This window comes from Nuphar pumila, chromosome 6, assembly GCF_984573655.1.
Source record: "Nuphar pumila chromosome 6, dmNupPumi1.hap1.1, whole genome shotgun sequence".
Lineage (NCBI taxonomy): Eukaryota > Viridiplantae > Streptophyta > Magnoliopsida > Nymphaeales > Nymphaeaceae > Nuphar > Nuphar pumila.
This window is the reverse complement of record NC_143254.1, coordinates 30,077,964-30,092,151: the sequence shown is the minus strand read 5'-3', so window position 1 is coordinate 30,092,151 and position 14,188 is coordinate 30,077,964.

Sequence of the window (14,188 nt, the reverse complement as noted above, 5' to 3'; positions counted from 1 at the left end):
AAATTCTGTCTCACACTCTGTTGCAACTTCGCGACACCATTTTTCCATCGCAAATTGGCGACAGTGTTTGCAACATAATTTTGCGATCGCTAATCCGTCGCTAAATTTCCCATAAAATCCTAATGCGAGCCATCTTTCTTTTTCTTTTATGTTTCATTCATCGCACACCCCTGCCCTTTCTCTCACCTAGTTGCTCGCCCTCCCTTCTCCCCCTTCCGGCGATCACCTCCCTCTCCGACAGATTCGTCGGTACCACCTCGTTGGTCATCCGACCTTTCTCTCTCCCCCTCTTGCTCATCTCCACTCTCCTTCCCTCTTGCTCGTCTGCCGACGCCAACGACCTCCTCCCTTCCCTTCTTCTTTCCCCTTATCTCTCTCTCTCTCTCGTTCTGTCCTCTGTCACCCAGCGGGCCGATGGAAGGGGTCGGGACCCCCCCCCCCCCTCCTTTTCTTTTCTTCTTGGTCCAATAGGGCCCCCCCTTCGGCCGCTGCCCCTCTTTTATTTTCGGCAGGGGTCGATGCCTCTGCCCCTCTTTTTATTTTCGGTAGGGGCCGATGCCCTGCCCCTCTTTTATTTATGGTAGAGACCGATGCCTCTGCCCCTCTTTTATTTTTGGCAGGAGCCATATGCGCCTGCCCCTCTCTTGGTCCCGCCCTTTCTCACCTTGTTGGCTCAATATAACCCCAGCCTCTACCTCACTTTGCAGCCGACCCGCCAGATTCCTTTGGCAGGTGAGTCTGCAGGTATACTGTCTCTCCCTCTCTCTCTCTCTGCCAGGCGGTGGCAGAGCCCCCGTCACCTCTTGATGAGTTGCTACCCCTGTCATATATAAATGTGCTTTGCAGGTACGTAGCTGAGCTAATTGCGCAATGTTTAGTGCTAAGCATCACATGCGACTAAAAATACAATGCAAAAAGAAATAAGAAAAAAATGCAAAGGCAATAACATGCAAATAAGGTAAATACCCGTGGTGAGTAAGTGATGCAAGCGCATCACAGGTTATTTAATTTCTTGGATGCAACAATTTTCTGTTCACACACTCACTTAGTTGTGGATATCTAGAACTATTTTGATGGAGCTCGGAGATCATGCTGATCATGATTTTAATGTATGAAAATAAATGTACTCTTATTTTTGGAGTTTAGATTCCATGCTAGTCATGATAGTAATTAGCGAGATATTGGAGTGTATTTGTTGCAGGTACATGTTTGACATTGTTTTGATATGAATGATTTGAATGTATTATAATGTTTGATATGACTGTATCTATGCTTGCATGAAGTTATTTTCAATTTGATTATGCCTTCCATGTGAAATTGCATCATGAAAACATACTTCAAATGAATGTATCGTGTTATGAATGAGTTTGCACATGAAAATAAATAATAAATTATCAATGCTTCAAATGAATGATTTTGCACATGAAAATATTAAGTTATCAATGCATACATCATAGTTCTAATTATGATTGAATGACATTATATATATATATATATATATATATATATATATATATATATATATATATATATATATATGTGTGTGTGTGTGTGTGTGTGTGTGCGTGTGTGATATATCAAATCATTATATTTACTATGAATGCATGATAAATTAAATATTTTCTTCATCATAGCATTCTTCTGATTCTTTTTTAACTGGTTAGAATAATATCCATAACATCATAGGACAAAATGGCTGCAAACCGTGAATGAATGTACCATAGGATAATTGACAATGAGGCATCGCTTGAATATATGGATGGTGTTGACGATTTTAGTGAATTTGTAATGACAAGTGTCAGTATAGTAGATCTCACAGGTTGGATCAGGTGCCCCTGCACGATGTGTAAGAACAATCGATTTGTAGAACCTCATGACGGTAAACATCACCTACACAGGAAGGGTTTTGTGAGTGATTATCAGAATTTGATGCTTCATGGTGAAGAATTTTGAAACAATTTTGATGCACGAGTGGATGTGGTGCACGATAATCTATATGTGGATTTGATATTTGATGCCGCAGGACCAAAACTAGGTTCTGCTATGGGTTCTAGTGATGTACCAACTGGGGTAAAGGAAGAAACAACAAACGATGCAGTTAGTAGATTTTATGATTTACTTAGATATGCTGATAAGCCACTTTGAAATGGTTGCGAGAGTCACACTATCTTGTCTACAGTTCTTCAACTAATGAATTTGAAGTCCGAGTATAATTTGAGTCAATCATGTTTTGACCGTCTGTGCTCTATTGTGAAGAGTATGTTGCCTAAAGATGAGAAATTGCCATAAAATTTCTATCGTGCAAAGGTTATGGTCAACGCTTTAGGTATGAGGTATCAAAAGATAGATGCTTGTCCAAATCACTGCATATTGTATTTCAAAGATAAAAAAAATAACAGATCATGTTTGTATTGTGGGCATCTTTGGTTCAAGCCAAAGACAAGAGACAATGGTAACACGAGGTCAAAAGAAGTGTCATACAAGTTGCTCCACTACTTCCCTCTCACCCGTAGATTGCAACAATTGTATATGTCTTTGAGGACAACTAAACACATGAGATGACATGCAAATAAAGTTTGACATGATGAAGACAGGATCACATATACTGTTGACGCGGAAGCTTGGAAACACTTTGATCGTACTCGTTAGACCTTCACAATGAAAGTGAGAAATGTTAGGCTAGGTTTATGTATAGATGAATTTAGTCCATTTGAGAGTAAATCAACTCCATACTCGTGTTGGTCAGTATTTGTCACTCCATACAACCTTCTGCCAAGCTTGTGTATGAAGCGTCAAAATCTTTTCTTGTCTCTATTGATCCCTAGTCCGACCTCTTCTAGCTAAGATCTTGATGTATATTTAAGTCCATTGATTGATGAACTGAAAATACCGTGGGATGACAGTGTTTTCACGTATAATGCCCACCAAAAACAAAACTTCAATATAAAGACTATTGTTCTATGAACAATCAGTGACTTCCCTGCATATGGTATGTTATCGGGTTGGAGCACACATGAGAGGTTGGTATATTCGTACTGCATAGAGGATACAAAATCTTTTAGATTGATGCATGAAAGGAAGCCGTGCTAGTTTGATTGTCACCGTCGATTTCTACCCAGCGACCATCCGTTCTGACGACAAAGGAATGTGTTCCGAGCAGACACAATTGAAATGGAAGGTCCATCTACGAGGTTGTCTGGCATAGAGATTTTAAGACAATTGCAATACTTTCCATATGGACTGACAGATGCCCATAGTTCGACGCCTTTCCTTGGATTTGGGAAGGATCGCAATTGAACAAAGAAATCTATATTTTGAGAACTACTATATTGGTCGACCTTATTGATACGACATAACTTGGATGTGATGCATGTGGAAAAAAATGTGTTTGATAATGTGTTCAATATGGTAATGAATGTCAAAAAAAAATGAAGGATAATCCGAAGGCCTGTATGGATTTAAAAGTAATATGTAAAAGACCAGAATTGGAACTCAAAGAGTACAATGGCAAAGTACTGAAACCAAAGGCAAGGTACGTGCTTCAACCAGATCAAGTAAAGTATGTATGTCAATGGTTGAGACAGTTGAGATTTCCAGATGGATATGTCTCTAACATTGCTTGGGTTGTGAAGATAGATGAGGGACAATTATATGGCTTGAAGAGCCATGATTGTCTTGTCATTATGCAACAATTGATTCTCCTAACATTGCATGATATGTTAGACAAACCTATATAGGGGGTATTATCCGAGTTGAGTAGATTTTTTAGAATATTGTGCACATCGGAAGTTGTAGTAACTGAAGTAAAGAATCTCAAAGATTCTGTCGTCACTACTATTTGTCAGTTAGAGAAGATGTTTATGCCAGCATTTTTCGATGTTATGGAACATGTGATCATATATTTGCCATATGAACTTAGGGTTGGTGGCCCTATGCAATATCGGTGGATGTATCCATTTGAAAGAATATTTTTATTTATATTTTTCTCTTCAATGCTATTGAGAATTTATTATATTACGAGATATATATTATTGACAGATGCATGTTTGACCTAAAAAAAAAAGTTCAAAATAAAGCAAGAGTGGAGGGTTGTATTTGTGAGGCGTACATTTTAGAAGTGATTTCAAATTTCTCATCTATGTACTTTGAACCTCATATTCCAACATGTTACATTTGCCCACCTCGTAATGATGATGGAGAATAATTTACTGTAGCTGACAAACTGTCGATATTTCAACCAGTTGGGCATGCCTTTGGTAGTTGCCGGTCAAGACTCTTAGAAGATTGAGAGCAAGACGCAACACAAATCTATATCCTTTTTAATTGCTCAGTGATCGACCCCTATATCGAGTAAGTATACTTAATATGTAACACTAAGTTCTATACGTACGTACATGGTTTGGTAATATAAATATTTGTTAAGTGCAAATGATTTGATCTGGAGTTGCAAAGAGAACTTCCATATCTCACTGATTTAGAAGTATAGAAAGAACATGAAAATAAGTTTGTGGCATGGTTGAAAGAGTTGGTAAGGACGATGACATACATTCTTTTCGTGTAAACAATAATAAGTTACTTAATTGGTCATGATTACAGTCATTGTTTATACTTATAGGTCTGCCATGGTGATGTTAAAGACCAATGAATATGTGATTTAGAAAATGGTCCAACCAAAGTTGTGCAATGTTACAACAAGTACATCGTAAATGGTTATCGATTCCATACAAAAGACTACGGTATAAACAAGTCAATGATGAATAGTGGCGCGTGTGTCAAGGGTAACAGCTACGATGAAAATGAACATGACTACTATGGTGTTATAGAAGAAATAATGGACTTGACTTACTTATGCATAAATAATACGGTAACTTTATTCAATTGTCATTGGTTTGATCCCACAGCAACAAGAGTCGACAAAGCCTCATGCATTGTAGAGGTGAATCATAAATCAGGGTTTGGAACATATGAACCATTCACATTAGCCTCAGAAGCTCAATAAGTTTACTATACTTCATATCCGAATACAAGAAAGTCAGATAGAAATGAATGGTGGGCAGTTTGCAAGGTGAAGTCTAAACTATACCCCAAGTATGATCAATTACAGGAAGACAAGATTCCTGAATAAGGTGATTACTATCAATCAAATGATATGTATGACTTCTCTTATGGTCACGATGTCGCACATGGTATGCATGTCATATCTCCATTGTCCGATGGCACATGTATGAAAGAATGTGATCTAAATGATATACCAAGTGGATGGACGCCCAATAAAGAAGAAAGAGGAGGAGGAGGAAGAAGAAGAATATGAAAGCCAAACAAGTGATGAGGAAGCATACTCAAGCTAGTGAAATACATCTTATAATACATGCCTTATGTTTGAATGTATTGCAATGTTTGATGTGACTGATTTGAATGTATTGCAATGATTTGAATGATTTGAATATATTGCAATGTTTCAATGTATTGCATGAAGCAATTTTTGATTTGATTATGTATCCATGAATATATAGAGTTGTGTAACTGATTCAAATAAAATTTTTATTTGTTAGAATATGGTTTGTGGAAGTCACAATAGTCGAGCACCCAGTGGTAGCCAGTCTTAGCCTTTATCTTCACAGGCTGTTTCGATAGGTATATCATTTAACTAGTTATATACTTGATTAGTTTAAATATGCATTGTGCAAATTTCTAACTCATTTTTCTATAGATGATGTTTCGCCTGCAGATGACCCACCTACGCCAGCTATTCATACACGTCATGAGACAACGTCGGATGCAGGGTCTTCTCAGTTTGACACACGATGACTCATTCAAATAGTGTATATCGATAATCGATCATAAGTATTTGATTTTCACTTATCCAATACTTATCTTACAAATAGTGCATATCGATAGTTAATGTCTATCAATTCATGTGCAGTGCGCGGTTTGAGCCACAAGAAGTAATACGAGAAATTAGACAGTCACTAGTTCAACATCTTCCAGGATCGATCGCTCAATGAAAAGAGTAACTAAAGGAGGTGTTGGACAGATTGTAGTCCTCATTCATGGTATACAATCTTTATCATAGCTAATATGTTTCATATTTATTTTTTTGTTAGTCATGTCTACTAACGTTTTAAAATTATTTGTAGGCTTCGAATTGCTTCGCGACTACGATGGAGGAGTAGGACGCGAGGTGGGTGTGGCAAAAGGTGGCTACCAGTCGATTTGCAGACATGCTACATAATATGAAGACTACATCAATAAAAACATCTGGTGGGATAGATGATCCACTGAAGTGAAAGGGCCATGGTCCTCCTACTACCAGGTAAGATTTTTAGGATGCAATATGCAACAAGTGAGCTAGGTATGAATTTCGAAACCGCTCAGTAAAGGCTGCACAAAACCGAGCGAATACGCCCGATGCCCATCTACACACAGGTGGATCTAGAACTTTTGAGAGCCACCTAAAGAAAATGGTAATTCATCAAAATATATATTGTCAAATTTATAAGTATTGTTGCATACTTTTTAAATGATTTTTTTATCATTTAACCTCGCAAGAAGCAGAAAAAGAAGGCATTGTGCCTTACAAGGATGTGTTTGTTGAAACACATAAATGTAAGAGCACGAGAGAGTTCATATTAGAGAAGATGAGAGCGACAAAGATATGTATTTATTGTATTGATAAACATTGTAATATACAAGTTTCCATGAACATTATAATTCTTAATTATTAATCCATACTATAATCATTACTTTGTAAGAGTCATACAAGGAGCAGATGGTAGAGCGATATGGCGATGACTCCACTTAGCATCCGCCTTTTGATCTTGCAGCATGGGTGACTGCAACCGGTGAACCAAAAAAGAGTCATGTGTTCGAGTTTGGGAATAATATGAACACCACACCAGTCGTTGCCTCCTCTAGCTAGAGCTCTCTGAGTTCTCCCGCCCGCATCAACTCCAAGCGTTCGATTGACCTAGCTAATTCTTGGGATGGTATTTGCCAACTTGTTAAGGACATAATGCGTGACTATTTACATGAAACAATTTCTGATGTTGTCCGTAATGAGTTGTGAAGCTTTTTTTGGGGCAAGAGAATTTTGTCTGCAGGTGCCGGTCAAGTATGAAAGTTTCATATCATTTGTTTCATGTTGTTAGATTTCAAGCTAGTATATGCATGATATCATCACATATGAGCATGATTGAATCACTATGTAAGTTTTTGACTGCCTTATAACACATATATGCATGATTGAATAACTATAAAAGTTTTTTGACAACATTAGAACAAATATAAGCATGATTCCATCACTATAAAAGTTTTTGACAACCTTAGAATACAAATATACATGTTTGAGTCACTATGTGAGTTTTTTGACAACCTTAGAACACATATATGTTTGATTGAAGCACTATGAGAGTTTTTTTACAACATTAGAACACATATATGAATGATTTCATCACTATGAAAGTTTTTGACAACCTTAGAACACATATATGCATGCTTGAATCACTACGAGAGTTTTTTGACAACCTTAGAACACATATATGCTTGATTGAAGCACTATGAGAGTTTTTTGACAACATTAGAACATATATAAGCATGATTTCATCACTATGAATTTTTTTGACAACCTTAGAACACATATATGCATGCTTGAATCACTATGAGAGTTTTTTGACAACCTTAGAACACATATATGCTTGATTGAAGTACTATGAGAGTTTTTTGACAATAATAGAACACATATAAGCATGATTTCATCACTATGAAAGTTTTTGACTGCCTTATAACACATATATGCATGATTGAATCACTATGAAAGTTTTTTGACAACATTAGAACACATATAAGCATGATTCCATCACTATGAAAGTTTTTTGACTGCCTTATAACACATATATGCATGATTGAATCACTATGAAAGTTTTTTGACAACCTTTGAACACATATATACATGATTGAATCACTATGAGAGTTTTTTGATAACATTAGAACACATATAATCATGATTTCATCACTATGAAAGTTTTTGACAACCTTAGAACACAAATATGCATGCTTGAAGTACTATGAGAGTTTTTTGACAACATTAGAACAAATATAAGCATGATTTCATCATTATGAAAGTTTTTGACGGCCTTATAACACATATATACATGATTGAATTACTATAAAAGTTTTTTGACAACATTAGAACACATATAAGCATGATTCCATCACTATGAAAGTTTTTTGACTGCCTTATAACACATATATGTATGATTGAATCACTATGAAAGTTTTTTGATAACCTTAGAACACATATATATGCATAATTGAATCACTGTAAAAGTTTTTTGACAAACTTAGAACACATATATATAAGCATGATTTTATGACTATGAAATTGTTTAACTGCCTTAAAACATATATATGCATGCTTGAATCACTATGAAAGTTTTTTGACAACCTTAGAACACATATATGCATAATTGAATCACTATGAGAGTTTTTGGACAACATTAGAGCACATGTAAGCATGATTATGATACAAAAAACATTTATTTGACAACCTTATAACACATATATGCATGCTTGAATCACTATGATATTTTTTTGACAACCTTGGAACACATATCTGTATGATTGAATCACTATAAATTTTTTTCTGTCATCCTTAGAACACATATCTGAATTCTGTTAATGTTCTTCACTTTATTGCTAGCTAGTCTATGTGTAATTCGCTCATGTTACTTTGATTGCTTTAAATTAGGTGCATTGCATATAATTTATTTCATTATATTTTGTTTATCAATACTAACCTTTCTTTTCTCTTATAGGATGCTGGAGATAATCAACGTAGAGGAGCTGATGGAGGCATGGATGAAGGGGCAGATCAAGACAATGAAGAAGATGATGCTCAGAATCTTGAATATGATTAGATTCATATGTTGAATTTGTTGTACCTTCTTTTTGCTTCAAAAGAATCTCTCTGTAAATGTTCACTTGTAAATAATTAGAACTTGGCGCGGATTATAGTGGATCGATAAATTTTTTTTACCTTGTATCTTGTGTTAAATTTGTTTTGCTTTGTATATTTATTTTTTATGTGTACTTTATTTTTTATACACAAGATATATAAATTATATAATGAGAAAAATTTTCTCGATATTTATTTTTTAAACAATTTTTATTTTTATTTTTTGTGATGGATTAGCGACAGATAATATCTGTCGCTAATTAGTATCAGCCCCAATTTAGCAGTAGATTAGGGACAGATACTTATCCATCGCAAAACTGAATCGGTCGATGTTTTGCGACTGATTGTATCCATCATAATTCCATCACTACAATAGCGACATAATTAGCGACAGATGTGTATCTATCGCAAAACCAAATCTCTGTGGATTAACGACGGCCTTGCAACGAATCATGGCATTCACTAATTCGTTGCAAATTAGCGACGTAAGTAACAACACATATTTTTCGTCGCTAATTAGTGACTAGAAAATTATGATGAAAGTTATTCATCGTTAACCTGTCGCTAAACTGTTCAGCGACGGATTTGCGATGGATTAGCGGCGGATTACAATCGTCGTTAATCCACAGATTTCTTGTAGTGTTTGGAGGAAACTTTACTTGTTTCTTTTTTTTGTTTAGTGAAGAGTTGGAGAACTTTCCTTGAGTTTATATAGGGTGAAATTGCTCTTATGAGTAAGTCCCATTAGAGACATGTTAATTTGAACTTAAGATTTAGCTTTGGCCCACTTTAGCTCTATTTTTTTTTGATATTGGTCTTGACTGACCTTTGACCATTGTTTTTGGATCTTGCGACGATTTTATCTCCAAGACCTTTGATGATCCACTAATGGGTTTTAACCGACCAATTTTGATTTGACTTAATCAACCCAACCATTGGATCCACTCTTTACTTTGCTCCAACGTCCTTACATGCGAACATTTATGGTTTAACAGTTCTTTAGTTACACCATTTAATCCACTTTGACTTTGATTGGTGCCTTAATTATTGGACCTGGTAGGGACATTTATGACCCATTGACTACCCTTCTTATCCGTTGACCGTGCCCAGCTGTAACCCCTCATCTCCCGAAGCAGGTTATATGTTCCCCCCCCGAACAGGGCAGTTAGCTACATCTCATGATCGGGGGTCCCAAAGAGCACCACGTATGTAAGCATGTGCGTCTCGTATCCCCATGTTTGTCAGCATTAATTAGCGTTGGAGTTTGATAAGATTGCAAAGACTTAAGTACCCTCTCCTCTATTGGTGCAAAAAAAAAATGACGGTTCTTGAAAAGGAGTGGTTGTAAAGACTTAAGTGCCCCGAAGATGATTATTTAAGACCCAGTCTCTGCACTGCAGGATTATCCGAGAAAGAAATCTCCCCTGGAGGAGGCCATGAACATCAACCCTCTCACTCTCTCTCTCCCTTCTATTTCTGTTTCTGTGTACATCCATTAGAAGATCATACATTGCTCCATCAAGCACCGACTGACCTATACATTGACTCTTGTGAAGCCTGATTCAGAGTTTTTACCCTTACAGGAGGAGGGTTTGGGGGCTCCTCCCAGCGTGGGTATCATCATTCAACTAAATGAGTTGTAGATCCTGATTCAGAGTTTTTACCCTTACAAGAGAGGGGTAAAACCTCATCTCACTCTCTCTCCCTTCTCTCTCTACTTCTGTGCACATTCAACAAACGATCCAACATTTCTCCATCAAACACCGACTGACCTGCACACTAACTGTAGCATCGTTCAACTTGATGAGTTGTAGACCCTGATTTAGAGTTTTTGCCCTTACAGGAGGGGGGTTTGGGGGCTCCTCCCAGCATGGGTAGCATCATTCAACTTGAAGAGTTGTGGAGTCTGATTCAAAGTTTTTATCCATTCATATTTTAAGGCATTAGATCTCATTTTTGAACATCCACGCATGTGCAGTTTGCTTTCATCATATTCAGTTGCTTTCTAAATTATACTTTGAATTCTTGTGCATTTTAGATCTATCGATTTGTATGTAACCAGAGCTCATTTTAACTTGAATTTTTTACTGCAACTTTATGCATATGTCTTCATGCTCTCTATCAAAAATCAGATCATTCTGAGTTTGTTTGTCTCACTTTAAAAATCGAGATTCAAAACCTGTTATTTTGCACCGTCAGGATTTTAGCAGAATCAGGACCAACTTGCGGAAGTGATTTCTCCCTAACTAGAGATGATTTTTCCAATCCGTAAAAAGGGTTGTTTTCTAAATTGAATTTAGTTTGTTTATACCAAATTTCAGCGATTTCTATGGTGTTTTCGTACCAGTTTCAGGTAAAAAACCATAACCCTGTCACCCTGTGTCATTTTAACGGCTCAGATTTTGATTCATTTTGTTTGAATTTTATTTTCCTAATGGAAGATCATTTTTCAATTCTGTAAAACGGGTTCTCTTTGTTTATGTGTCTAGTTCATCCCTGTAAACTTTCAGAATTTTTCATGGTCAATTACTATTTTATTTTGATTAAATACCAGAACCTTGTATCCAGATTTTATAAATGTTCTGATTTTAGCCCCCATATCATGACTGTTGTAGCACTTCTTCAACAAATCGTTATTTGATTGACAATATTCTTCAGCAAATTATTGTTATGATTTTTTTGAGTCTCTAATGAGTCTCTACTATGATTTGTAGTATTTTTGGGTCTCCAACGAGCCTCACAATGATTTATAGTGTTGTTCGATCTTTTAACTATGATTTATAGTGTTTTGGGGTCTCCAACGAGCCCCACAACGATTTGTAGTGTTTTTTGGTCTTTTAACTATGATTTATAGTATTTTCGGGTCTCTAACGAGACCCACAGCAATTTATAGTGTTGTTGGACCTCGGTATAGCGATTTGTAGTGTTTCTCGCTAAACACTACAACGATTTGTGATACAAATCGCTATCTGAATCATGACCAACTTGTCAGGGTCATATCTCCCTAACCAAATATTGGATTTCAAATCCGTAAAAAATGGTGTCTTCGTTATGAAGTCTAGTTTATTCTTGTAAATTTTCAGCAATTTCTATGATCATTTGATACCCCATTTGGATCTAAAACCAGACCCCTATTAGTCTGCCTTATTTGAGTGACATAGGTTTTTATTTCATTTTGTAAGAGTCATATCTCCCCAACGGAAGATCATTTTTCAAATCCGTAAAAAGGGTTTTCTTCCTCTATGTGTCTAGTTTATATCTGGAAAGTTTTATAACTTTTTATGCTCATTTGATATTTTGAACCTGTGAAAAACCGAGACATGTTATAAAATGTTATAAAACTTAAAAAGTTTGAAACTTCCTCTATGTGTCTTGATTTGTAACAGGTTTGAAATATCAAATGAGCACAAAAAGTTATAAAACTTTTCAGATATAAACTAGACACATAGAGAAAAAAAACCCTTTTTACAGATTTGGAAAATGATCTTCCGTTGGGGAGATATGACTCTTACAAAATGAAATGAAAACCTATGTCACTCAAATAAGACAGACTGATAGGGGTCTGGTTTTAGATCCAAATGGGCTATCAAATGACCATAAAAATTGCTGAAAATTTACACGAATAAACTAGACTTCATAACGAAGACACTACTTTTTACAAATTTGAAATCCGATCTCTAGTTAGGGAGATAGGACCCTGACAAGTTGGTCCTGATTCGGATAGCGATTTGTATCACAAATCGCTGTAGTGTTTAGCGAGAAACACTACAAATCGCTAAACACTACAGCGATTTGTGTTACAAATCGCTATCCGATTCAGAACCAACTTGTCAGTGCCATATCTCCCTAACCAGAGATCGGATTTCAAATCCGTAAAAAATAGTGTCTTTGTTATGAAATCTAGTTTATTCCTGTAAATTTTCAGCAATTTGTATTGTCATTTGTTACCCCATTTGGATATAAAACTAGACCCCTATCAGTCTGCCTTATTTGAGTTTCATAGGTTTTTATTTCATTTTGTAAGAGTCATATCTCCCCAACGGAAGATCATTTTTCAAATCCGTAAAAAGGGTTTTCTTCCTCTATGTGTCTAGTTTATATCTAGAAAGTTTTATAACTTTTTTTGCTCATTTGATATTTCAAACCTGTTAAAAATCGAGACACATAGAGGAAGTTTCAAACTTCTTAAGTTTTATAACATTTTACAACATGTCTCGGTTTTTAACAGGTTCGAAATATCAAATGAGCATAAAAAGTTATAAAACTTTTCAGATATAAACTAGACACATAGAGGAAGAAAACCTTTTTTACAGATTTGAAAAATGATCTTCCGTTGAGGAGATATGACTCTTACAAAATGAAATAAAAACCTATGTCACTCAAATAAGGCAGACTGATAGGGGTCTGGTTTTAGATCCAAATGGGGTATCAAATGACCATAGAAATCGTTGAAAATTTACAGGAATAAACTAGACTTCATAACGAAGACACTATTTTGTACGGATTTGAAATCCGATCTCTGGTTAGGGAGATATGACCCTGAAAAGTTGGTCCTGATTCGGATAGCGATTTGTATTACAAATCGCTGTAGTGTTTAGCGAGAAACACTACAAATCGCTTAACACTACAGCGATTTGTGATACAAATCACTATCTGAATCAGGACCAACTTGTCAGGGTCATATCTCCCTAACCAAAGATCGGATTTCAAATCCGTAAAAAGTAGTGTCTTTGTTATGAAGTCTAGTTTATTCATGTAAATTTTCAACAATTTGTATTGTCATTTGTTACCCCATTTGGATATAAAACTAGACCCCTATCAGTCTGCCTTATTTGAGTGACATAGGTTTTTATTTCATTTAGTAAGAGTCATATCTCCCCAACGGAAGATCATTTTTCAAATCCGTAAAAAGGGTTTTCTTCCTCTATGTGTCTAGTTTATATCTGGAAAGTTTTATAACTTTTTATGCTCATTTGATATTTCGAACCTGTTAAAAACCGATACATGTTATAAAATGTTATAAAACTTAAGAAGTTTGAAACTTCCTCTATGTGTCTCGATTTTTAACAAGTTTGAAATATCAAATGAGCATAAAAAGTTATAAAACTTTCTAGATATAAACTAGACACATAGAGAAAGAAAACCCTTTTTACGGATTTATAGTGTTGTTGGACCTCGCTATAGCGATTTGTAGTGTTTCTCGCTAAACACTACAGCGATTTGTGATACAAATCG